The following is a 27,099-nucleotide window of genomic DNA, read 5'->3' as shown; positions in this document are numbered from 1 at the left end:
CTGGCCGGTCCAAGGACTTAGGAGGTGACCTGTCCTGTCCCTCTGCAGCCCAAGAAGCTGCCGAATTACAGATGTTGCTGCAGGCAGGAACCATGAGTGGAACTCCCTGGCCTGGAGCTGCAGGACAGAGGCCTCTGTCTGAACCTGGGGTCTGAAGCACCGTGAGAGAAATGACTCGAGAAGGCCCCACATCCTGCCCACACAGAAAGAGCCATCATGCAAATTTGCGCACACACACGCACACACACACAGAGAGAGAGAGAGAGAGAGAGAGAGAAGACAGTGCTACTGAAGGCCTGTGGTGAGGCCAGCAGAGGCTCAGGAAGGGAGCAGAGGATGGCGGTCTGAGGTAGGCAGAGAGTATCCAGGGGAGAGATCACGGGGGTAGGGACAGAGTGACAAAGGGGACCCAGGACAGCTGCTGCCTGGGGAGGACAAAGACCCCTAGGGGGCTGGGGCCAGGCTGGGCCTCTCCTCCCTGGGTCCTCTCACCCCACATCCCTCACCCCTTCTGTGGGTCTCTCCCCCTTCCCGAACAAAGAGCTCAGCAGCCTGTGTTCTTATCCCCATGCTAGGCGGTTCCTTGTTTGTAGGAGGAGGGGGCCACGGGATGCTCTAGAGTCCTAGGCAGCTGGGAGACAGGCCTGCTTGGGGACCACTTTTTAAAGCTGGGCCAAGGTCCAATGAATGGAGGAGTATTTATCATCAGCTGATGACAGGCCACCCTTCCCTGCATTCTAGCAGAGGAGTGACTTCAACTGTGGGATTTTAGGCCCTGGAATAAGGGGGGAATGGCAGTGTCAGGGTACTTTCCCTCCATGCAGCTACCTTCACTATAACAATAATGACTACAGTGGGCCTTAGTGTCCTACACAGGCGCACTTTGAGAGTTCAGTGGTTCCTGTTGCCCATCAGGACAACATGCCTAAGCCAGAGCTAAACCAGTAAGGAGGGTCCCCTTACCTCTCCTCGAGCTTCTCCAGGATGGTCCTGGAAGGCAAGATGAAGCTGGAAGTCCCCTGATGGCCAAGTTGACTCTGAGCTCCTGCAGCAACCACACCCAGAGCCGCCCCCACCCCAAACCCAGGCCTTCCAGACTCCCTCTCTCCAGAGTCTAGGGTCGAGGATCACTTGGGACCTTTGGCCACAAAAGCCCCCACTGGGTACTCAGCCAGTGCAGTCACTGGGGACGCAGTGACACTCACAAGAGGATTAGCAAGGAACTTCCTTCACCCTTCACTATTGCAGACCTCCAGGGGCTCTGCGGGGAGCCAGGGAAGGGAAACAACAGGGGTCCATGGGGCCAGGGCAGGGATTCAGAGAAGGGTCAGATGAGGAGGTGTAGGCTAACGGAGGAGAGGGACGGGACACAGAGCAGGAAGGGGGAAGGAGGGGCCTAGCCTAGCCCAGGCTCATGGCAGGTGCACACGGCACTGCCAGAGCCCTCGCCTCTCCCCTGCCCACCTGCCCCAGCCCCTGCCACAAGGACCCACATGTGACTCTCCACATTCCCTGCTCCCACAGGTTCCACCAGCCCCAACCTAGGCAGACCCACTTAGCTCACCTCCAAAGGACCCAAGAATGGATGGCTTGGCCTGGGCTCCCCAAGAGCACTTCCTGGCTCACAGTCGGCTTGCCCAGTGAATGTGGCTGTGACGGCTGGAGCTTCCGACTTCCGCTCCTCCTCACCACAACACACACCCCTCCTGCTCCCCGCCGCCTCCCCAGGGTTCCCTAGCTGCTCAACACCTCACACTTCCTGCCCACAAGATAAGAGCCTCTCTTCCTAGGCCCAGCGCCTGCAGCTCCCTTCCCCGTGCCCCTGCTCCTTGGAGGCCCCCACCCTGCACACCAGCCTAGAAAGAACCTGCCATGGTGGAACTGGACTCTCCCTGCCATGCAGGGGCCTGGGATTGAAAGGGGAAGGGGCCGAGGCCTGGTTGGTAAGCAGGCCCCACCTCCTTCCTCCCTGCGGTTCTGCCCCAGGTTCTCAGTCTTGCTCTGGCTCCCGGTCCCCTGCAGGGCACCCAGTGAGAGACAGGAGGGCCCTAAGTTGGGCAATTTCTGGTTTTAAAACAAATGACATTTCAATTTTTGCGTGACTATGTCTCATGTCACTGGTAATAATGCAAATGATACAGTTGCCTTTTAGTTACAAAGTGTCTCCCAATAGCACCTCAATCCCTCCTCACACCTACTTTATGAAGCATTAATAACCCCATCATACAGATCTGGATCTGGAGGCAAGCTCAGAGATGCTAAGCCACTGCCCAGGGTTGCACAGCTGGAAAATCACAAAGCTGGGGTTAGAATACAGAGCCTGTGACTATATGAACCAATGGCCCTCCATTCCCCATGGCTGAATTCCCAACACATGTCCTCAGGACACAGGCCGCAGTGTCCACAAGTGTAAGTGAGGCTGGTGGGGAGCGCAAACACCATGCCATTCTCCTCCCTCCACACAATCTACTTCCTCAACATCAATGACCATCAGCTTCTCTGCTGAGGCTCCACCACTCCCACCCTCCCTGAACTCTCGTCTTCATGATTCCAGCTGACCCAGAGACCCCCTCACTTGCATGTCCACACAGCAGTGTGGACCAGCCACCCCGACCCAGAGTTGAGAGGGTCGGGCTCTAGCTCACCTACAGCCGCACCCCTCCCCGCAGGGTACAGAGTCCACAGGAACATACCAACATGGAGCTCGTGCACCCTGCTTCTCCACCACACTCTGAGTGCCCCAGATCCCGAGATTCTCCACTTCTGGGGCCCAAATGGCCTCCTCCCCATGTGGGCACACTGAAACGCTGCCCTATGCAGCCCGAGACTGGGTGAAGCGCTGGCAAGAGTCCTGATAGCAGAGATGGGAGCAGGTAGAGAGAGCTCAAACCTTTGGGCAGGTCATGCACCCACATGCACGTGTGATACAGAGCAGGGTGGGGAAGAGAAAGGGAGGTGGAGCTGTGGCATGGGCCAAAGGCTGGGGTGGGCTGTGCTGTGGCAGCAACATTCAGAGGCGGCTAAGAATCCTCCTTCAAACCTGGACCTCCAGGCCATGATGAAAGTGGGAGGTAGGAGAATTAGGAGAATAGACACTTTTTTTTTTTGAGACCGAGTTTCGCTCTTGTTGCCCAGGCTGGAGTACAGTGATGCCATCTAGGCTCACCACAACCTCCACCTCCCAGGTTCAAGTGATTCTCCTGCCTCAGACTCCCAAGTAGCTGGGATTACAGGCATGCGCCACCACGCCCGACTAATTTTGTATTTTTAGTAGAGACGGGGTTTCTCCATGTTGGCGAGGCTGGTCTCAAACTCCCAACCTCAGGTGATCCACCCGCCTCGGCCTCCCATAGTGCTAGATTACAGGCGTGAGCCACCGCACCCGGCAGGACACATTTTATATGACAGTTTGTGAGCTTTAGTCTTAACTTTCATGTATTTGGACATATCAGATGGGGTCCTCCACTCTCCACTTCCTGGGGCTGGCAAATTTTGGGGACATGCTTATCTCACCAGCACTTCAAACTCAATGTTTATAAGGCAAACCTGGTTCCTTCTCTTCTCCAAGCTCTTCTTCCTCATATATTTCAGCTTTTACAACTCTCTCTCTCCATCAAGCTGGGTAAGTCAGAAACCTGAAGTCACCAAGACCTAAATGCAAACCCTCCACTCTAGGGGTGCCTCCGGAACATGGCCAAGGCTCAAAGTCAGCACCTGCTCTGTTCAGGCTCTATGCTACAAGCCGCTGACCTATCAGGAATAAAACACATGACCCCTGTGGAAGCTGAAGCAACTCCATCTTGGAAGCTAACCTGCCACATTGACTTAACTGAGTGACCCCAGTTCCAAGGCAGGGCCTCTACAATTTCCAGTTTATCTATTGTTTCCTGTGTAAGAGCAGATACTTACTGTAAGTCCGTAAGTGCTACTCGTAGGTCAAACAACCTTGATGATATCACACTTCAATTGTCTTATAAATCCCATCTGAACCGCCCCTACCCTATGGCATATGAGCCCTGGGTTTGGGTGCTAACGCAGGGATCCACCATCTCATCTTATTGCCACCTGAGACACCTACATGGCTTCTGTTGGAAAGTCCCCTAGCTTTCTCAGCCTCTCTTCAACTTCTCAGCTTCCTCAGACTTTGGGGTAGGTTTGCATAGGCCTGTCTACTGCAGAACAACTCCTGTTCTCAGGGAGCTTCCAGTCTACTGACAGAGAAAGAAAATAAACAATCGGATTTATGAACCAAACTTTATCATAAATTGTGAGGAATGCCTGGGAAGAAGTAGAGAGAAATAAGAGAGCAGCAAGGGTGAGCACACTGCCATGGGAATTCGGGAAGGTCTCTGAAGCTTCACCATGTCCTGGTGAGGAGGGTCCAGTATGGAAGGGCATTTTCGGCTTCTAATTCCTTCCCTGAGGTGGGAAATTTCTTCACATTTCCAGGGAATAGAAAGCAAGCCAGTGTGGTACAGTGCAGTCCCAGGGGCCCAGGGGGTGTGGGAAAAGATGGGGCCAGGAGGGGCAGGGCCAGATCCCACAGGCACCCCAGTGGCAAGACAGGGTGCATTTTTTTTTTTTTGAGACAGTCTCACTCTGTCACCCAGGCTGGGGTGCAGTGGTATGATCTCAGCTCAGTGCAACCTCTGCCTCCCAGGTTCAAGCAATTCTCTTGCCTCTGCCTCCCAAGGAGCTGGGATTACAGGTATCTGCCACCACATCTGGCTAATTTTTGTATTTTTAGTAGAGACAGGGTTTCATCACATTGGCCAGGCTGGTCTCAAACTCCTGACCTCAAGTGATCCACTTGCCTCGGCCTCCCAAAGTGCTAGGATTACAAGCATGAGCCACCATATCCAGCCCAGGGTGCATTTTTGTTTGTTTGTTTGTTTGTTTGTTTTTTGAGATGGAGTCTCACTCTATCGTCCAGGCTGGAATGCAGTGGTGCGATCTCGGCTCACTGCAACCTCCACCTCCTGAGTTCAAGCGATTCTCCTGCCTCAGCCTTTGGAGTAGCTGGGACTACAGGGGCCCGCCACCATGTCCGGCTAATTTTTTGTATTTTTAGTAGAGATGGGGTTTCACCGTGTTAGCCAGGATAGTCTCGATCTCCTGACCCCATGATCCGCCCACCTTGGTCTCCCAAAGTGCTGGGATTACAGGCGTGAGCCACCACGCCTGGCCTTGTTTGTGTGTTTTTAAGATGGAGTCTTGCTCTGTCTCCCAGGCTGAAGTGCAATGGTGAGATCTTGGTTCACTGCAACCTCCACCTCCTGAGTTCAAGCGATTCTACTGCCTCAGCCTCCCGAGTAGCTGGGATTACTAATGTGTGCCACCACACCCAGCTCGTTTTTGTATTTTTAGTACAGATGGGGTTTCACCATGTTGGCCAGGCTGGGTCTTGAACTCCTGCCCTCAGGTGATCCGCCCACCTTGGCCTCCCAAAGTGCTGAGATTACAGGCGTGAGCCACCATGCCTGACCCCGAGGGTGCATTTTTAAAGCAGAGAAATGACAAGCCAAAGAGTATTTGTGTATTTACTTTTAAGATCATCCATCTGCTATATGGAGAATAGATGGATCTGTCTGCTGTATGGAGAAGAGATGGTAGAGGCTACGTAAGTTCAAGGAAACCAGTCAGGAGGCTCTGTGAGAGTCCAGGCAATGGGGGAGAGTGGCTTGGCTGGGGCAGTCATGGCAGAGAAGAGAGGCATAGGGCTGGGAATGCATATGGGGGATGATTATAGAACCTGCTCTTTCATTATGTTCGAGGGGTCAAGATGGGAGGGGAAGTCATGGGCAACTTCCAGATTTCTGACTTAAGCAACCAGATGGGCGGTAATAATGGCATTTGCTGAAATAGGAAAGAACTGGGAGATGAGGCTCAGGGGAGAAAATCCAGAGTTTAACTTTTATTTATTATTCATTTATTTATTTATTTATTTTGAGATGGAGTTTTGCTCTTGTTGCCCAGGTTGAAGTGCAATGGTGCTATCTCGGCTCACAGCAACCTCCGCCTCCTGGGTTCAAGCGATTCTCCTGCCTCAGCCTCCCGAGTAGCTGGGTTTACAGGCATGCACCACCACGCATTTTGTATTTTTAGTAGAGACAGGGTTTCTCCATGTTGGTCAGGCTGCTCTTGAACTCTTGACCTCAGGTGACCTGCCCACCTTGGGCTCCCAAAGTGTTGGGATTACAGGCTGAGCCACCATGCCCGGCCCAGAGTTTAATTTTTAAATATTGGATTTGAACTACCTGTGAGGTATTTCAAGTAGGCAACTGAAAAACGCACCTGAAGCCCATCTGAGCTTGGAGAGAGAAGGTGGTGCCTACCTGGGATGGGAGGGGACAGGTCTGCAAAGGAGACTGAAAAGGGACTGTCACAAAGGTGAGAGAAGCAAGGGGAGAGCCATGTTGTCACAGAAGACAAGAGGAGGTTACTTCAGACGGAGGAAGTGGTTGGCTTGGTTGATTGCTGCTGAAGAGTGGAGGAAGATTAGAAGCGAAAGTGATCTATATTAACATGGCCAGAGGTTATGGACAAGTGGGGTTGGCAGCAGATGCAGAGGCAGAAGCCAGGAGACCAAGAGGTGAAGTGTCACCTCCTCAAGTTCGGGCTCTGCCCCCTCCAGTCCAGACTTCCTGGTAATCCATGGTTTCCTGAGGCTGAAAGGGAGGCACCAGTGATCTTCCCCCTTCCCCAAGTCCAGGCCCTGCCCCTTGGCTTAGTTATGGGTTCCCATTCTCCCCTTGACCATGAACTTCTCCAGGGCAAGGACTGGCCCATGTGCTTTACAGTGGAGTGCCTGGCTCACAATTGCTCCACAGCCATTTGATGAATGAATAAAGGTTGCTCAGCCTCTCTTCAAGACTGTACTAAGGGGAATGGGACCTGCCTCTCCCTGTTCCTTCCACGCAGTGGGTCTTGCATATGTATGGTGTGTGTGTGTATGTGTGTGTGTGTGTGTGTGTGTGTGTGTGTGTGTGTGTGTGTGTGTTGGGAGTTTCCTCCCCAGCCTTTCCTCCTCCCCACGGCACAGAGGACACACAACACAGCAGACACACAGCACAGCCAGGCAGCTCTCCTGCCTCCCTCAAGGTAAGCTGCTTCCTGTTTATCTGCAGAAGAAGCTGCTCAGCACGGGTGGCTTCTCCACACAGAGCACAGACCAGGGAGTGGAGCCCACCTTCCAGGAGAGGGGCCCTGGGGATTTCAGCACACAGCCCCTCCTGGGAGGCAAGAGGAGAGAGGAGAGAGGCCACCAATGAAAGAAATGGCACCTGTCATAAACCCCATGACACTTTCCTGAGGACCCCAATGTGTTGCCACTTACCAGGTCCTCTCCACGCATCATCTCTAGTTCCTGGGGGTCTGAGGTCAGGGTGAGGGGCTTTATTATCTCCAGGCTACAGACCAGATGAGGAGACAGAGGGTCCACAGTCACTCGGGCTTGCACAGGCAGGAAATGGTAAGACTGGGATTGGAATTAGGCCTGTGGAACCTTCCCAATGCACTTTCTGCTATACCCCGTTACCACTGCATGCTGCAGAAATGAAAACCCAGGTGGGGAGCAGGGCTTCTTTCCAAACGAGCAGAGCTAGACAGGGTAAGCCTGACTCACGTCTCCCAACTGGAAGTTCAGGAAAACCCTTGTGCTAATGGAGCTGAAATATTGTCCTGGGGCAGGGTGAGAAAGGAGGACTGAAGCATCTAAATGGGCTTCAAATTAGTCTCCATAAAGTCTCCATACTTTAGAGAAGGCTGAGAGTGAGGCGGCCACATGCTTCTTTCTCCAGAAAAGGCCCTGTTCCCTCCCAGCTGTCTGACCTCCACAAGCCTCGGCCCTGTAGAAGGGCAGACAGAACACCTGCCTCTCCAACCATTCCTCTGCCTGGTTGGATGTTTACAGTCCCCCTGGCCAGCTCAGCTGTGGGATCCCAGGATCAGAGCAGGTAGGTAGGGCTGGGCCAGGGCTTCCAATGACTGGGCACGTGGCATGGGCCAAAGGTGCCTCTCCTTGCCACCTGTGACCTTAGAGTGGGAGGGAGAAGTCTCCTAGAGGCAGGGAAAAGAGGAAAGGGAGAACAGCCCAGCCCAGTGCTGACATCACCAACCTCTGAGTGCATGTGTGCGCTGGTGCTGCCCTGGGTGTTCTGGAGAAGGGCAGGAAGTGATTATAAAAGTGAATGACAAGCCTCCATCTCCGCACTTGTTTGCCCAATCCCGTACCGATGCAGTGACCTTGGGAGGCTGTCCTTACCCGCCCGTGGCCAGTCAAATGAAGCACGCCCACTGTCTGTGGACAGATGGCCAGGGACGGGGCCACCCAGGTCACAGCTCCCTGGCTCTCCTCTGCCCCAGCACAAAAGCTCAGCTCAGACTCTCTCTCTCAAGGTCCTTCTCTTGGGCTCTTTCCCAGCTCTTTTTTAGATAAGCCCACTTGTTGTAGGTGTGTCCTTTTCACATGAGCAGTGAGTTGGGCACTGTAGTTATTCATCCTCTCTCCCACAGCCCCCTTGGCACCAGAAGGCACCCACAAAACATCTGCTGAAACACATGTGCATGCAGTTACTTATAATGGCAAAAATGCTCACAACCTCAATGTCCACAATAGAGAATGAGATAAATGAATAGATTACTGGGTAACCATATAGCCATATGGTGAACCTAGGCAACCTTTAGCCATTTTGTTTTTAAAGAGTATCTAATGAAATGGAAAGATGCTCACAGAATTTTGTTAAATAAGAAAACTATTTATAATTTCACTACAGTCCCAAGTTTTTTTGTTTTGTTTTGTTTTGTTTTGTTTGTTTGGTTTTTTTTGAGATGGAGTGTTGCTCTGTCGCCCAGCCTGGAGTGCAGTGGCGCGATCTCAGCTCACTGCAACTTCTGCCTCCCAGATTCAAGCAATTCTCCTGCCTCATCCTCCCAAGTAGCTGGGACTACAGGCACAAGCCACCACACTCGGCTAATTTTTTCATTTTTAGTAGAGATGGGGTTTCACCATATTGGTCAGGCTGGTCTCGAACTCCTGACCTCAGGCGATCCACCTGCCTCGTCCTCCCAAAGTGCTAGGATTACAGGCGTGAGCCACTGCGCCCGGCCTATGGCCCCAGTTTTTAAAAAACTTGTTTGTGTTTGTGTATTTAGGCAATAAAACATCAAAGCATTGATTGACAGTAGCTATCTGTGCCTGGCAACAGTATACATGATTTCAATTTCTTCATGCTTGTTTCATATGTATTCAACTTTTTAAAATAAATATACTTTATGTTTGTCATCAGCAAAAATAATAAAGTTACTGTTTCTGCCCCCTCCCTTTCCCCTACTGAGTTAGGTACATGGCCTTGAACTTTAACTATCTAACAAGCCAGCTACTACTTTTGTTGGCTCCCATGTACATGTGAGTAAAACCTTTTTCTTCTGTTAATCTGGCTTTTGTCAGTTTAATTTGCAGGTCCCAGTCCCTAAACCTAAGAAGGAAGAGGAAAAGGGTTATTTCCTCCCCTACCTAGGGTTAGGATAAAGCATATCCTAACAAGATTACCCCAAGATTACCATCTCCATGAACCCCAAGATTACCTTCTCCATGAACCCACAAATCTGAGGCTGTGTTTGCCTACATGGATATGTGGTACACATACTAAACATTAATAGTTAAGCATTTATTTGAATATGCACTAGAATAAGATAGAGTGTAGCAAACCTGTGATTTAGGAACACAGTAAAGTAGAAAATATCTACTTTATGTTGTTAAGTATATGTATTCACAGAAAAATATTAAATATTATTTGATAATATAATAAATATAAATAAATATCAAAACTCTTATCTCAAAAATTATAGTAGGATATGTAAAGAGCAGACACTTTGTGCAGCTGGATCTGACCTTTGCAGCATTTTCTTCTTTGGAGAAAGAGCTGAAAGTCTTCCTTATAATGCTCATTAGCCCTGATTGGCCACCAATCACTGAATACGAATTCAAGCGGGTATGATTTGCAGAAAAGCAAAGCTCTGGCATCAAACAGAGAACAGGTATGCTCTCACAAAGTGAAGGAGGAAGACAAACTCAGAGCAGGACATTTCCTGGGCCTTGTAAAGGGTCACGTATTCCCCTGGGGAGGCTCATGCTTAACCCCGCCCATAGCAACAAAGCCATGAGCTTCGCAGTGCCCTCTGCAGCAGCAGGAGCTGACCCACGCTCTATCCATTGTCATCTTCAGAAGACAAAAGGGATGGCTGGTTTGGCAGCTCCTAGCAGGAAGAGCACTGGGGCCTCGGAGCTCATACCCCAGGAGGAGAGCCCGCACACCTAAGCTTCCTGGGGCCATTTCCCTCCTCTCTGACTCAATACATCTATGCATCCTCCAAGGCCGCACTGAGAGCTCCAGAAAGGCAGAGTCCACTCATTGGGCCTTATTGTATATACCCACCTCCCATCCCTCCCCTGCCCAGGCTCCACAGCAGCACAGAGTCCATGCCAAGAGGATAATTTCCAGAGGTTGTCAAGCCAGGAAAGGGCAGAGTTCAAAAGGGCACCACATATTATTGTCAGCTCCTCCCTGTAAACCTGCCCCATGCTCTGTTCCTGATGGGCATCTCTCACCCTCACATTCTTCTGTGAGGACCTCACCCAGTCCCACATGTTAACCTCCCACCTACTCACTAAAGGCTCACAATTCCCTCTCTAGCCCAGCGTCTTAATTACCAGCAGGAATCTTCTAGCTGGATGTACAGCAGAGCATCAGACTTCACAGCCTGCTCACATGCCCGTAAGCATCCTTCCCATCCCATGCCCATGCCTGCCTCTCCCAGGACTTGTCTAGACTGGCATCACATCCACCAGCTTCCCAAGTTAGCAACCTTGGCACCAGCCCAGGCCCCTCTCCCCTCATGGCTTTTGTACCCAGTCCTGCTGGATCCTCCTCTCCTGCAGGCCCCTGGGCTCCACCAACTCACAGAGCGCGTCCTCGCTTTTCTGGAGGACTGCAGCAATTGCCTGCCTAATTCTCCACTGAGAGATCACTCCTGTCCTAGAAAATCTTTACCTGGCACCCTCGTCCCCCATTCTCCAACAATGCCCCTAACTGCCTCTCTCTTCCATTGCTTTAGGGAATGTCCAACGCTGTTATCTGAGACCTCTCCAGCCTCTCCTATGACCACACACAACCACACCCCGACCTATGGCCTCAGCAGGCAACGGGTCCTTCCCTAAATGTTCTTGGCATGTTCATACATCCTCTTGGACAGCTCCATTTCCTTCCCCAGTCCTCTTCATCCTTCGAGGCTCACCCCATAATGCCAATTCTCCATACAACCTTTCTAGACCAATCCAATAGGAATTGACTATTACAGTAATTCCCTAACTTCAGCTACAGAGTACAATGCAGCAATTAGAAGCAACAAACCAAGAGTACACACTGCAGTCAAATAGATCTTTTAAAAAATAGTGCTGGTGGCTGGGTGCGGTGGTTTATGCCTATAATCCCAGCACTTTGGGAGGCCAAGGAGGGTGGATCACGAGGTCAGGCGTTCAAGACCAGCTTGGCCAAGATGGTGAAACCCCATCTCTACTAAAAATACAAAAATCAGCCAGGCACAGTGGCAGGCACCTGTAATCACAGCTACTCGAGTAGCTGAGGCAGGAGAATCGCTTGAACCTGGGTGGGGCGGAGGTTGCAGTGAGTCGAGATCACACCACTGCACTCCAGCCTGGGAGACAGAGTGAGACTCGCTCTCAAAAAAAAAAAAAAAAAAAAAAAAAAAACATAATGCTGGTTAGCCAGGGATGGTGGCTCACACCTGTAATCCCAGCACTTTGGGGGCCCGAGGCGGGTGGATCACTGGAGGTCAGGAGTTTGAGACCACCCTAGCCAACATGGTGAAACCCCGTCTCTACTAAAAGTACAAAAATTAGCTGAGCGTGCTCACTTGAACCCAGGAGGCGGGGGATGCAGTGAGCCGAGATCGTTGACAGAGTGAGACTCTGTCTCAAAAAAAAAAAAAAAAAATAGTGCTGGTTTTAAAAAGCAAGAAAAATTTAAGGATTTATAGCATGAAGCAATTGTGACCCCATAAAGACAGGGTCTCATTCTGTCGCTGAGGCTCTAGTACAGTGATGCTATAATAACTCACTGCAGCCTCAAACTCCTGGGCTCAAGTGATCTTCCAGCCTCAGCCTCCCAAGTAGCTAGGAAAACAGGAGTGCACCACCACACCTGGCTAATTTTTTTTATTATTACCTTTATTTATTTATTTATTTTTTTGGAGAGAAGAGTCTTGCTCTGTTGCCCAGGCTGGTCTTGAAACCCTGGCCTCAGGCAATCCTCCTTCCTTAGCATCCCAAAAGGCTGGGATTACAGGCATAAGCCACTGTGCCCAGCTCCATAGTGCAATTTATGTAGGGTTAAAAATACATGCATATATAAATCAACATCATATATCTTTCTAAAATACATCCAAATCTAAGGATAAACCTATCATAAATATGTCAGAGTAACTGTTGCTCATGAGGGTAGGGTTAGAGGGTAAGTGTGAGGGGAAATCACTGGGACTAGGAATTAGGGATGAAGAGGAAATGATAACTCGATAACAACAACAAAAATGCAATTGAAAACATAGGCCAAGTATATGAACAGTCCACAGAAATACAAATAGCTTGTAAGTCCTGTAACACAACTCACTAGAAAGAAATACCTATTTAAACTATAGCATGATGGCATTTTTCTCATCTGTCAAATTGGGAAGAATAAAAAGTTGATGACACATCAAGTTGGTGGAGCCGAGGGGAAAGCAGCACTCTCCTAAGTACAAAGACATGCATGCCTTCGGAAAGCAGACTGGCAGTAACTTTTAAACCACATTTATGAATTCCTCCTGCTGAAACAGTCACAGAACTGAGATTATATAGGTACAGGTATGCTTAATGTGTTATTGTCTATCACAGCAAACAAACAGAGATGGGGGAAATAGCTTATAAACCCACAGTGCACTGGCTAGATAAATATGGTAGCTCATTCAATGAGATACAGCATCATATACGTACTTAAAAACGATGAAGGCGGGGTGTGGTGGCTGACAACTATAATCCCAGCACTTTGGGAGGCTGGCTGAGGTGGGAGGATTGCTTGAGGCTAGCAGTTTGAGACCAGCCTGGGCAACATAGTGACACTCCCATCTCTACAAAAATTACAAAATTTAGCCTGGCGTGGTGGCGCCTGCTTGTGGTCCCAGCTACTGGGCAGAGGGTGGGCAGGGCAGGGCACTGAGGCTGGAGGATCACTTGAGCCCAGGAGGTCGGGCTGCAGTGAGCCATGACTGTACCACTGTACTCCGGCCTGGGTGACAGAGTGAGAACTTGTTTCCAAAAAAAAAAAAAAAGAAAAGCCGGGCGTGGTGGCTCATGCCTGTAATCCTAGCACTTTGTGAGGCCGAGTCGGGTGGATCATGAGGTCAAGAGATCGAGACCATCGTGGCCAACATGGTGAAACCCCGTCTCTACCAAAAATATAAAAATTAGCTGGTGGTGCATGCCTGTAGTCCCAGCTACTCAGGAGACTGAAGCAGCAGAATCACTTGACCCGGAAGGCAGAGGTAACAGTGAGCCGAGATCATGCCACTGCACTCCAGCCTGGCGACAGAGCAAGACTCCGTCTCAAAAAAAAAAGAAAGAAAGATGAAACCTGTCTATATGTCTTGAAGCAGAATGATTAAGTATATTAAGTTTAAAAAGTGCATACCTAAGTATTATTTCCTACTATTTATGTTTTAAAAAAAGAAGAAAACAAGGAAGGTATACATACATATATGCTTGTTTACAAATAGAATATGTCGCTCTGAAAGTATTCTCAAGAAATTGCCTCCGAGGAGAATTGGAGATGACAGGACAGGAGAGGGAAAGAGATTTTTCACTGTGTACCTTAAGGGCTGTTTGCATTAATATTTTAAAAAGATTTTTGAATACATGTAAATATTGCCTTTAAAAATATTTTTAAAGAGTGTTAACCTAAGTAAGTTCTATCTTTTTTTTTTTTTTTGAGATGGAGTTTCACTCTTGTTGCTCAGGCTGGAGTGCAATGGCGCAATCTCGGCTCACCGCAACCTCCACCTCCTGGGTTCAAGCGATTCTGCCTCAGCCTTCCAAGTAGCTGGGATTACAGACATGCACCACCACGACCGGCTAATTTTGTATTTTTGGTAGAGACAAGGTTTCTCCATGTTGGTCAGGCTGGTCTTGAACTCTTAACCTCAGGTGATCTGCCTGCCTTGGCCTCCCAAAGTGCTGGGATTACAGGCATGAGCCGCTGTGCCCGGCCAGTACTATCTTAAAAACATCTTTTTTAAAGAAGGAGAGAAGTAGAATGTGCTCAAACCCAGCAGCTGTCTTCTCTCTAACCATCTGTTCTCATGCACTGTGGACAAAACCTGCCCTCCTGGTCTCACGTAATCCTCCTGCTTTAGCCTCCTGGGCACAAGGCTGAGCCCCGGCTAACTGGATCTGATCCACTGACCTACCGCACCCTATGTAGTCCTCACCCTGCACCCGCATCCTTACCATGGTCTGAGACCAGTATTTGTGGAATACGCCACATGGCCACAACTATTTTATTTTATTTATTTATTTATTTTTGAGACAAGAGTCTTGCTCTGTCACCCAGGCTGGGATGCAGTGGCACAATCTTGGCTCACTGCAACCTCCGCCTTCGGGGTTCAAGTGATTCTCATGCCTCAGCCTCCCAAGTGGCTGGGAATACAGGCGCGAGCCACCATCCCTGGCTAAGTTTTGTATTTTTCTTTCTTTCTTTTTTTTTTTTTTAAGTAGAGATGGGGTTTCACCATGTTGGCCAGGCTGGTCTCAAACTCCTGACCTTGAGTGATCTGCCAGCCTCGGTCTCCCTAAGTGCTGGGATTACAGGCGTGAGCTACTGTGCCCGGCCAGCCACGACTATTTTATAAAGGGACCAATTTCATTTGCCAACTAGGAGCTTCTCCAAAAGTTAGGGCGGTCAGAAGTCCATTTTGGTGGACAGAATATCTTCAAAATTTGGGCCCAAGGTTGGCTCTCTGACATTGTTACAGCATAGTATGAGAGCACTTGGCTCAAAAATGGCACCAGCTGATGGCAAATTCTGATTCTTCACTTACTACCCATGTAACCTTGGCCAACTTTCTTACTTGCTCTGGGCCTCAGTTTTCCCATCTGTGAAGTGGGATCATAATAGTATAAACTGTGTAGACTTGCTGCGGGAATTATTTGTGTTACTGCACACAAATTACCCAAAGTAGGGCCTGGCATATAGTATGTGTTCAATAAATGCTAATGATTTATATGCTGTTGGGCTGGTTTTATTTTTTTTTAAGAAAAACCTGCTAATGAGATCATCTAATAGTTTTAAGGATGAAAATAAAAATAGATTATTTGAATTTTCCTGGAAGGCAGGTTTTTTCTCATCTTTCATTCCCTGGGCATTTATTAGGTTGGCACAAAAGCAATTGTGGTTTTTGCCATTAAAAGTAATGGCAAACGTCACAATTGCTTTTGCGCCAACCTAATACTAAATTTGAAAACCTCAGCGTCTGCTGCCCACTATAATTCTCATTGTGTGGCCCCATAATGTTATTATTATTATGATTATTATATTTTATTTTATTTTATTTTCGAGGCAAGTTCTCACTCTGTTGCCCAGGCACAATCTCTGCTCCTGCAACTTCCGCCTCCTGGGTTCAAGCGATTCTCATGCCTTAGCCTCCTGAGTAGCTGGGATTACAGGAAAGTGCCACCACTCCTGGCTAATTTTTGTATTTTTAGTTGAGATGGGATTTCACCATGTTAGTTAGGCTGCCCATAATGTTTTGAAGGATACAGAGTGTGAGTAAGAAAAGCAAATGATACCTCTCCTACCAAAAGACATGCTCTCCATCTCTGTTGATCACTTGTTGCCCTACTTGGCATAAACCACCAGGCCTGTCCATAAGTCGGAGATTGTAAATCTTCCTGCCACAGCAGTGTGGGGCACCATCTGCTTTCCTGGGTGCCTTTGGTCAAGGCTGAGCCCTACCCCAGCCTCCTTTAAGACAAGTCTCTGAGATGCCTGCTCCCCACCCCAGAGCCACACTGACCTCCTCCCTGTTCGTCCAGCATGCCCAGCATTTTCATGCCTCACTCTGGCTTCAGGGCCTTTGCACTTGCTGTTCCCTCTGCCTGGAATGTTCTTCCCCCAGGCAGTCACATGGCTATGTCCCACATACATTCACGTCTCTGCTCAAATTTCATCTAAGCACAGCCTGTCCTGACTACTCTGTTGAACACAGCAGCCCCTATCAACTTTAACCCCTTAAGCTGCCTTGCTTTTCTTCAGATCCTTCATCTGACATGACATTAAAATTGCTATGTTGTTTATTGTCTGTTTCTCCCACAAGAAATAAGCTCTGTGAGATGCAGGATTGTCTTGTTCACTGATGTATCCTTAAAACCTGGAATAGTGCCTGGAACATACAGGCCTTCAATAAATATTTGTTGAATAAATATACAAATGAGTGAGTGAGTCAATAGACCATGTTTTCTGGGAATCTTAATCTCTGTCTTAGATTTAAACTTCCCAATAAGAAACATACTCTTAGACAGGGGCTACTCACCACTAGTTCATTTCTCACTGATCCTTTATAAGCAGCTTATAACTCCCTGCTGATAGGAACAGAGGGCACCTCATTCTGTGCCCCTAGATTTTGAGGACCTGAACATGAGACCATTTTCCCACCTAATTTAGAAAGTCTGTTTGCTACACTTTCTAGTTAAGGCCCAATTTCTCTTATATGTTTCACTGTCATGCCCATATCCCTCTTTTTGGGAATTTTTCAGTTTTGTTTTTTCAGCATTTATTGCTCTCTGAAATAATGTCATTCAACTGCTTACTTGCTTATTTTCTCTTTCCAACCCATATGCAAATAAGAGCAGTAGTATTCGCAGTGCCTGCATGCCTGATTTGTAGTTGACACTCAGTAAATATCTGCTAGATGAATGAATGAATGACTCTTCTTTATATGCTTCACATACAGGAAATATCACGAAGAAAAGAATGAATCACTTGGCGCTACACACTGTCTAAACCCGACCTTGGTGTGTTCTTTATGTAGAGAGTCTCATGGACATCCAATTAGTTGCTAATTAACATTCAATCAGCTCTGGGCCTCGGGAGGGGCCAAGCCTGAGGTTCAAGGGCAGGTGGGGCTTACTTGCCCAGTCTTCACTTTGATACTGGCCCCCTGACCTAGACACGCGGACCATGGACACAGAGGTCTGGCGAGTGCATTAACCAGAGCAGCAAGTCCATCCTGCAGCATGGAAAAATCCAGCAAAGAACTCACTCACATTCTTAGCTCCATCATCCTACAGAAAAAATGAGCTAGACAATTCTAGAGCCAAAAAGAAATCCTAGAGGGATATGAGTTTGTCAGCTGTGCAGACACTTTTTACCTTCCCAGAAATCTCTCATACTTTCTTGCTAGACACACCTAGGAGAAGTGCCAGCACCCAAGGGGATAGAGAAGAGTTGCCTGGTCCTCTAGCCCAGTGCAGTCCTGGGGGGCAGCTCCCACCAAGCCGGGGCCAGCCTGGCCTGGTCATGAGCACCAGAAACCACTGAGGCACAGGGCCATGACAGATTAGGAGCAAAGCCCTCAGTGTCGCCTGATTCTGACACTTGGATGACTTTAAGGGCTCCTCCTGCTCGCCAGCCAGCGGGGCTTGGAGCCAGGATCCAACAGCGCAGCTGGAGTAGCCCGCAGCGAGAGAGCCCAGGCTGATTCTTTCAGTGGAGACAGCGTCCCCTTGCTGTCCCAGTCTCCGCCACTTGGTTAGGCTGGATTCTCAGGGTCCCCTGCTCGCTCTCAACCCTCTTTCCGGCTCCAGGGACCCTTACCCTCAGCGACAGCCGTTCCGCAGGTGCTCACCGGCTTGGCGAGAGCGGTGCATGGCACACAGTCACTGTCGAGGGCGGCGACGGCCGGGGGTGCCCCCGCCCGGCCCAGGCCTCCCCATGATCCCTTACCCATTTCCCGCCGGGCTCCTGCTCCGGCCTCCCGCCGGCCCGCGCGCCCCATGGCCCCGCGCCCAGGCGCCGGCTGGGGGCAGCGAGAGCTGCGGGGCCTCGGCTGCGCGGGGGGCTGGGCCAGTCCAGCTCTGGGCGCTCACAGGAGGGACTCGGTTTCCGGGACTGCAGGCTGGCGGGCGGGTGGCGGCGCAGGGCGGGGAGGGGCGGGCTGAGACCGGGCCGGGGTTGGGGGTGGGGGGGCGAAGCTGTCGGACTGGTCTGACCGCGGTGACGCCGGGCTGGGCCGCCGGGCAGGCCGGGTACCTCCTGCACGCCCCGCACGGCACTGTCTGACCTCACGGCACTGTCTGACCCGTGCGCTAGCGAGCTGCAGGCAATCCAAAGCCCTCTGGTTATTTTTCCAGTACCTAAACCGGAAACTGAGGCCTGCCCCAGATACGCGTAAGCCTTGACATGGATTGTTTGGGGTCCTTACAAACCCCTTGTTCATTTACTATTCATTGGGCACAAGAAAAAGTTGCATTATTTGATTTCCAAATTTCACCTGTCTGTAACTGTTGACTTACAGTGAACATTCACTAGTTGGTTTGGGGATTGGTGGCACAGAAGCAAATAGCTGTGATTTTACACTTAATCTATTTTAGCAAACATAAGCTCAGAATAGGTTGTCATTAGCGAGAAGCTATTATTTTTCAATATCACCCTTGATGGCACTATCTGGTTTCTATTTCTGTAACTATGTGAGGCACCATATAATGACATTTTGAGTTAAATGATTCCATATTTCCTGTATATTGTGAATAAAAGTTCTCCAAAAGGAATCTTCCAGTAAGCAGTTTGTAAACTGGAGAGGCACAACCTTTATTGTAAAACAAAGGTGCCCTTCCAAAGAACAAAGGGAAGGCTCGGGTTTTATAGCAAATGGTCCCACACAGGTTTCCTGTGCAAATGAAGGTCTGAAATTTGCTTAGTTCTGATTGCTTTACAAGGCTAACTTCTGATTGATCAATACATCTGAGTCCTGACTGGGTGATACAGCGGAGCCCTGATTGGCCAAGGCAGGTGAGCTCTGATTGGTTGGTGCAGGTGAGCTCTGAAAATCCCAGAAACAAGAAGGTGCTGGTTTCCAGAGAGCCCAGCAAGTGACCACTTGGCTCTATTTTAAATTTAGACCAATACAGTCCAGTTATTTGACATGTAAAAACGGAAAAATAAAATAAAACAGATTTAGGCCCAGTTAGCCACTCAGGATCCATCTTGAAGAATTGGCTCTTGAAAGTTCACATTTATTCACAATATCTAGTGAACATTTTAGCTCCCCTAGGAATTGGCAACCTAGAGAGGTCCATTTCTTGATTTGATGCTGCTAAAATGAAGCTGACCAGGCTCTCTACAAGCAGCAACAACCATGATAACACCTAATATTTATTGAGTGCTAGGCAGTAAGCTGTCTTAAAACATTTAATCCTCACGGCAACCCAATGAGTTAGGAAGCTTTTCACCTCATGAGGAAACTGAGGCACAGAGAGGCTGAGTAACCTGATCAAGGACGCACGGGCAGGCAATCAGGCAAGACCCAAAGACCATGCTCTAAATCAGCAGTCTGCAACCTTTTTGGCACCAGGGAGGGACTGGTTTCTGTGGAAGGCAATTCTTCCACAGATAGGGGAGGTGGGAGTGGATGGTGTTTCAGGATGATTCAAGGCACCTTACATTTATTGTGTGCACTTTATTTCTGTTATTATTACATTGTAATATATAGTGAAATGATTTTATAACTCACCATAATGTAGAATCCGTGGGAGCACTAAGCTTGTTTTCCTGAAACTAGACAATCCCATCTGGGGGTGATAGGAGACAGCGACACATCATCAAGCACTAGATTCTCATAAGGAATGCACAACATAGATCCTTCGCGCACACAGTTCACGATAGTGTTTGCACTCCCGTAAGAATCTAATGCCGCAGCTGATCTGACAGGAGGTGGAGCTCAGGTGGAAATACAAGCAATGGGGAGTGCCTGTAAATACAGATGAAGCTTTGCTCGCAATCCCTCACCCCCAACATGGTCCTAACAGGCCATGGACAGGGGATTGGGGACCCTTGCTCTAAATCAATGTGCAACACTACTGCTTAATCTTTTTAGATGGGGATCTGATGCTAGGTTTAATAATCCTATAATTTATTAGTTCATTTCTTCACTCTACAAATATTCACTTCAGTATTCACCTACTGTATATATGCCAAGCACTGGTTAAAACAATGAACTGAACACTCCAAAAACTTGCAGCTAGCAGGGATTATAAGCAGTAGTGTGAGGTACACTTGTAAATTGTAAACTTGGGAGGCTGAGTGGGGTGTCTTTGAGGGGGGAAATCCTGAAGGAGGGAGCCACAAAGAACGGAAGCCCAACAACTACATGCAAACTCCTTTAAACTCTTGGCAGATTCCTGAATGAACAATGCAAGGAGGAATAATCTAGATAACCTGAAGGAGAACAATAGTGAGCAGAGATCTGAGCAGTTAGTTGCCGTCTCTGGGAAAGTTCCACCATCTGAGAGGGACTTGGTTCTATCTGGCTTTCCACTGAAACCCTAGAATGACCACCCCTTAGCAGGAAAGACTGCATCCCAGCATTAAGGGATATACCCTAGAATTAGGGACAAAACCAAAAGAAATTCATCCAAACAAAGCACAAAACCAAATCTCCACAAAACCAAGGTGAGTTTTCAATAATTTAACTTACTGTTAGAACAAAACTTGACACTCTTCAAAGGAAAATAGAATGCAGAGCATCTACAATGTATCATTCACAATGTTCATCATATGACAAAAAATTATTAGACATTCAAAAAAGCAGAAAAATGTGAGCCATAGTCAAGAGAAAAAAATCAATTGAAATAGACCCACAGGTGACCAAGATATTGGGATCAAAAGACAAGGAATTAAAAACAAAAACTATGATAAATATGGTTAAAAAACACTTTCAGCAAAATATAGATATAACGGGTAAAGAAATCAGGCATTTCAGCAGAAATATAACCATTTTTTAAATAAAGTGCCAAAAGGAATATAAATAAATCCACATCAATGAAGGTGATATCTGTATCTTTATTACACTAGAATGAAGAGACATCCCAACTTTTGCCCTCCAGGGGGAAGCCTGGGCAGGTTTGCCAACAACCCCTGTGTAAGTTCAGGGCCTCCTAACACTAGGGTCCCTTTTTTTTTTTTTTTTTTTTTTTTGAAACGGAGTCTCGCTCTGTCGCCAGGCTGGAGTGCAGTGGCACGATCTCGGCTCACTGCAAGCTCCGCCTTCCTGGGTTCACGCCATTCTCCTGCCTCAGCCTCCCGAGTAGCTGGGACTACAGGCGCCCGCCACCACGCCCAGCTAATTTTTTGTATTTTTAGTAGAGATGGGGTTTCACCATGTTAGCCAGGATGGTCTCCATCTCCTGACCTCGTGATCCGCCTACCTCGGCCTCCCAAAGTGCTGGGATTACAGGCGTGAGCCACCGGGCCCGGCCAGGGTCCCTTTTCGTAATGTACTTCACTATGTGTTCAGGTAACATATGGAGCTCATCACAACTCCCTGTCGAAAGTGGGGCTCAAGGCCGGGCATGGTGGTGGGCGCCTGTAATCCCAGCTACTCTGGAGGCTGAGGCAGGAGAATTGTTTGAACCCGGGAAGTGGAGGTTGCATTGAGCCGAGATCGCGCCACTGCACTCCAGCCTGGGCGACACAGCGAGACTCTGTCTCAAAAAAAAAAAGAAAAAAAAAAGTGGGGCTCAAGGAGTCTGTGTATTACTCTGCTGCTGCTGTGAGTAATAAATTGTCTTCCACCATCTTCTATTAGAATCTATGAAATTGTGATGGGTTATCTAGTTAGCTTGCAAGCAGAATAAAAACTCAGACCCTTTCACAGTTACTGACTTAACAGAGATAAAGATAAAACTCTTAAAAGCAACCAAATAAAAAAAATGTACATTGCATACAGGAATGACGGATAATTTCTCATCAGAAACCATGTAGGCCAGAGGACAAAATGTTATTTTGTTTGTTTGTTTGTTTGAGATGGAGTCTTGCTCTGTCTCCCAGGCTGGAGTGCTGTGGTGCAAGCTCGGCTCACTACAACCTCTGCCTCCCAGGTTCAAGTGATTCCCTTGCCTCAGCCTCCCAAGTAGCTATGATTACAGGTGCACACCACCATGCCTGGCTAATTTTCATATTTTTGATAGAGACAGGGTTTCGCCATGCTGTTAGGCTGCTCTCAGACTCCTGGCCTCAAGTGATCCCCCGGCCTCGGCCTCCCAAAGTGCTGGGATTACAGGCGTAAGCCACCAGGCCGAGCCAGAATGGAATATCATCTTTAAAGTGCTAAAAGGAAAAAAGCTAGCAACTTATAGTGCCTTTATCCCCTAAAAAATTTGTAAATAGGAAGTAAGACATCTTCAAATAAATAAAATCCGACAGTATTATATGAAAAGTAAATAAATTATTCAAGATAAAGGGAATGATATTAAATAAAAATTATAATCTACAGTGAAGCAATGAAGAGCAGTGGGAATGATAAATGTATGGATAAATATAAAATACTTTTTCACGTTTGTATTAAGTTATTTAAAAGTTCATTGACTAAAGCAAAAATAGTAAGATTTTGGGAGATTTGTGGCATTTGTAGAAGCAAGATGTATAACAAGAAAAGCACAAAGCACAGAAGGGGAAGAAAAATGGAAGTACATTGTAAGATTTTTATGTTGTGTATGATATTTTATAATATTAATTCAGACTAAAATCCAGTAGAAGATATAAAAATTATCACTGAAAAATAGCTTACCCAAGAGAGGTCAGGGAAGTAAGAAAAAATTAAGAAGAGGGAGGACACATAAAACAAATAGCAAGATAGAAAATGTATCAATAATTACACTAAATACCCTAAATAAAAGATAGACCTGTCAAACAGGCTAAGAAAACAAGACCCAACTATACTGTGTTTACAAGATACACATGTTAAATATAAAAACCCAGACTAGTTGAAAGTAAAAGTATAGGGAAAATATACTATATAATATGAATTTTAGACAAAGTAGGCTTTAATACAAGCAAATTACCAGAAATAAAAAAGGTCATATTAAAATGACAAAAGGATCAATTTATCAAGAAGACATAACAAGCCGGGCATGGTGGCTCATGCCTGTAATTCCAGCATTTTGGGAGGCCAAAGCGAGTGGATCACCTGGGGTCAGGAGTTTGAGACCAGCCTGACCAATATGGTGAAACCCTGTCTCTACTAAAAATACAAAAATCAGCTGCGTGCAGTGGCACACGCCTGTAATCACAGCTACTCAGGAGGCTGAGGCAGGAGAATTGCCTGAACCCAGGAGGAGGAGGTTACAGTGAGCCGAGATCCTGCCATTGCACTCCAGCTTGGGTGACAGAGTGAGACTCTGTCTCAAAAGAGAGAAGGAAGAAGAAAAAAAGAAGAACTAGAAGAAGAACAAGAGGAAGAGGAAGAAACATAACAATCCTAAATGTATAGGAATGTAACAACAGAATTTCCAAATATGTCAAGCAAAAATGGAAGTAGAAAACCCACTTAGTTGGACGTGATAAAACCTACTTCTCAATAATTAATAAAACAAATATACAAACAATTATTAGGGATACAGATTTGAACAACATAATTGTTCAACTTGACCAAATTGACATCATATAATATTACACCACCAATGGCAAAATACATATTCTTTTCAGCTGCTCGTGGAGTATTCACCAAGACTTATGATTCATGAACTATAGAAGAATCTCTAAATTTCAATGGAAGAAATCATAAGATCCTGACTATCACGGAACTAAATTAGCAACCCATAATAATATCCTATGTAAGAAAATATTCAAATGTTTGGAAATAAAGCAATGTACTTCCAAATAACTCATAGGTCAAACAAGAAATCACAGGAAATGTGAGGGAATCCTTCAAATTAGAATGGCATAAATATATAAAAACAGATCAATGTAACAGAATTAAAGTGTCCTAATATATATCTACATATCTTTTGACAAAGGTGTCAAGATAATTCATGAAGAAAGAAAAGCCTTTTCAACAAACAGTGCTGGAGCAACTAGAAATATATATGATTAAAAAAATGAACCCTGGGACTTGTATCTAATATATAAATAATACTTATAACCGAATCATAGAAAGAAGAATTCAATTTTAAAATAGGCAAAGGACCTGAATAGACATTTCTCTAAGGTAGACAAATTACCAATAAACGCATGAAAAGATGCTCAACTTCATTAGCAATCAGGGAAACACAAGTCAGAATCACAATAAGGTACTGGATTGGCTATAATAAAAAGTACTGATAATAACAAGTATTGGCAAGGTTGCAAAAAGTTGGAAATCTCATATACTTTTGGTAGGTTTGTAAAATGGTGCAGCCACTTTGGAAAACAGTTTGGGAATTCTTCAAAACATGAAACGTAGAGTTTCCGTATTACCCAGAATTTCACTCCTAGGCCTGGGAGGCAGAGGAGGATGGCTATACAGAAGACTTCAACAATCATTCTCCCCACAGGAACACCAAATTTAACAACGATCTATGTAAAAAAAATACCTTCATAAGAACCAAAAATCAAGGGCGGGTGCGGTGACTCACCAGCACATTGGGAGGCCGAGGCGGGCGGATCACCTGAGGTCGGGAGTGCGAGACCAGTCTGACCAACATGGAGAAAACCCGTCTCTACTAAAAATACAAAATTAGCTGGGCGTGGTGGCGCATGCCTGTAATCCCAGCTACTCGGGAGGCTGAGGCAGGAGAATCGCTTGAACTCGGGAGGCGGAGGTTGCAGTGGGCCGAGATCGTCACTCCAGCCTGGGCAACAAGAGCCAAACTCCGTCTCAAAAAAAAAAAAAAGAACCAAAAATCAGGTGAGCATCACAGTACCTGCTTTTAACTTCATATCACTGAAAGCGGCATTGAATAGGGTAGAAAAGACGGTTTTGAATTACCTATGTCACCCCTCCCCCATCCCCCAGCAGCAGCCATGTGGCACAGGGAGAGAATCAATGAATCAATGAGCATGGAGGAGGGATAGTGCAGTGATTGCCGGACTTTGTATTGGAACTCAGCGATGCCCTGACACAGTGGAAAGCAACACCAAGCAGAACTTAGCTGATGCACACAGAGGGAGCATTTAGACCAGCCCTAGCCAGAGGGGAATCGTCCATCCCAGACGAAGGAACTTAAGTTTTGGCAAGCCTTAATGTCAGGAACTAAAGGTCTCTGGGGTCCTAAATAAACTTGAAAGGCAATCTAAGCCACAAGGACTGCAATTCCTAGGCAAGTCCTAGTGCTGTTCTGGGCTCAGAGTCAGTGGACTTGGGGGGGACATGACCTGGTGATAGGCCAGATGGGAAGGCCAAGGGAGGGCCTGCATTACCCCTCCTCCAATCCCAGGCAGTGCAGCTCAGAGCTCCAAAAGATACTCCTTCCTTCTGCTTGAGGAGAAATGAAGGTATAATAAAGAGGATGTTGTTTTGCAACCTGGATACCAGCTCAGCCATAGTAGGATAGGGCACTATGCAGAGTCCTGAGGCACACATTCCAAGCCCTAGCTCTCAGATGACATTTCTAGATATACCCTGGACCAGAAGAGAAATCACTGCCTTGAAGGGAAGGACCTAGTCCTGGCAGGATTCATAACCTGCCGAGTAAAGAGCCCTTGAGCCCTGAATAATCAGCAGCTGTAGGCAGGTAGTATACACTGTGGGCCTTGAGTGAGACTCAGAGCCATGCTGGCTTCAAGTATGACCCAGCACATTCCCAGCTGGGTAGCTATGGGAAGGGACTCCTTCAGCTTGAGAAAAGCAGAGGGAAGAATAAAGGAGGGGACTTTGTCTTGCAGCTTTCAAGTTTATTTAGGACCCCAGAGACATTAAGGCTTGCACCAGGCAGACTCTTGAGGTCCCTGATTCCAGGCCTTGGCACTTGGACGGCATTTCTGGACCTGCCCTGGGCCAGATGGGAGCCCACTGCCTTGAAGGCGAGTGAGTCCGAGGCTTGGCAGCATTCACTACAAGCTGACTGAAGAGCGCTTTGGCCTTGAGTAAACATTGGCAGTAGCCTGACAGTATGCCCCAAGGCCCTGTGGCAATGGTGGCCATAAGGAGAGACTCCTTTGCTTATGGAAAGGGGAGGGAAAAGTCTTGTGGCCTGTGTGCCAGCTCAGCTGCAGTAGAGTAGAGCACAAGTTAGATTTCTAAGGTTTCCGACATCAGACCATTTCCTCCAGACAACAACTCATCGCCCTGAAAGGAAGGATGCAAGCATGGCTGGCTGCAACACCTGTTGATCGTAGAGCCCTACTGCCTTGAGCCAACAGAGATGGTAGACAGGTAGTGGTTACAGCGGGCCTTGACCCAGTGCCGTGCTGGGTTTCAGGTCTGACCCAGTGCATTCCCAGTTGTGGTGGCCACAGAGGTGCTTGTGTCCCACTATCCCCAGCTTTAGGCCACTCAGCACAGAGAGACAGATTTTGTTTATTTGGGAGAAAGTAAAGGAAAAGAATAAGAGTCTCTGCCTGGCAATCTAGGGAATTCTTCTGGATCTTATTCAAGACCACAAAGGTGATACCTCTATGAGTCTGCAAGAGTCACAGTGTTACTAAGCTTGACAAGCCCCCTGAAGCATGTATGACTGCAGTGACCAAAAACTTAGACCACAACACCCAAATCCTTTCAAATACCTGGAAAATTTTCCCAAGAAGGATGGGTACAAACAAGCCCAGACTGTGAAGACTACAATGTGTACCTGACTCTTCAGTGCCCATACACTGATGAACATTCACAAGCCATTACAACCATAAAGGAAAACATGACCTTACCGAATAAGGGACAAAATAAGGAATCAGGGACCAATCCTGAGAGACAGAGATATGTGACCTTTCAGACAGAGAATTCAAAATAGCTGTTTGAGGAAACTCAATGAAATCCATGACAACACAAAGGAGAAATTCCGAATCCTATTAGATAAATTTAACA

At 47.4% G+C, this 27,099-nt stretch overlaps 1 protein-coding gene across 5 annotated transcripts in view; it reads right to left on the bottom strand.

The window, feature by feature from the left end:
• Positions 1-18,249, bottom strand: part of PSD4 (pleckstrin and Sec7 domain containing 4) — a 47,643-nt gene extending 29,394 nt beyond the window's left edge. For 3 of the 5 annotated variants that reach the window (XM_055378260.2, XM_055378262.2, XM_055378266.2), the window contains exon 1: positions 1,565-1,657. The gene's annotated coding sequence lies outside the window, so the exon portion shown is untranslated. The other 2 variants (XM_019022727.4, XM_055378261.2) reach the window with 2 other exon arrangements.
• Between the last annotated feature and the right edge of the window lie 8,850 nt (positions 18,250-27,099).

This window comes from Gorilla gorilla, chromosome 12 (assembly GCF_029281585.2).
Source record: "Gorilla gorilla gorilla isolate KB3781 chromosome 12, NHGRI_mGorGor1-v2.1_pri, whole genome shotgun sequence".
In the NCBI taxonomy this organism is placed as follows: Eukaryota; Metazoa; Chordata; class Mammalia; order Primates; family Hominidae; genus Gorilla; species Gorilla gorilla.
Note: the sequence above shows the minus strand (reverse complement) of the source record. Positions and strands in the feature narration are given on the sequence as shown.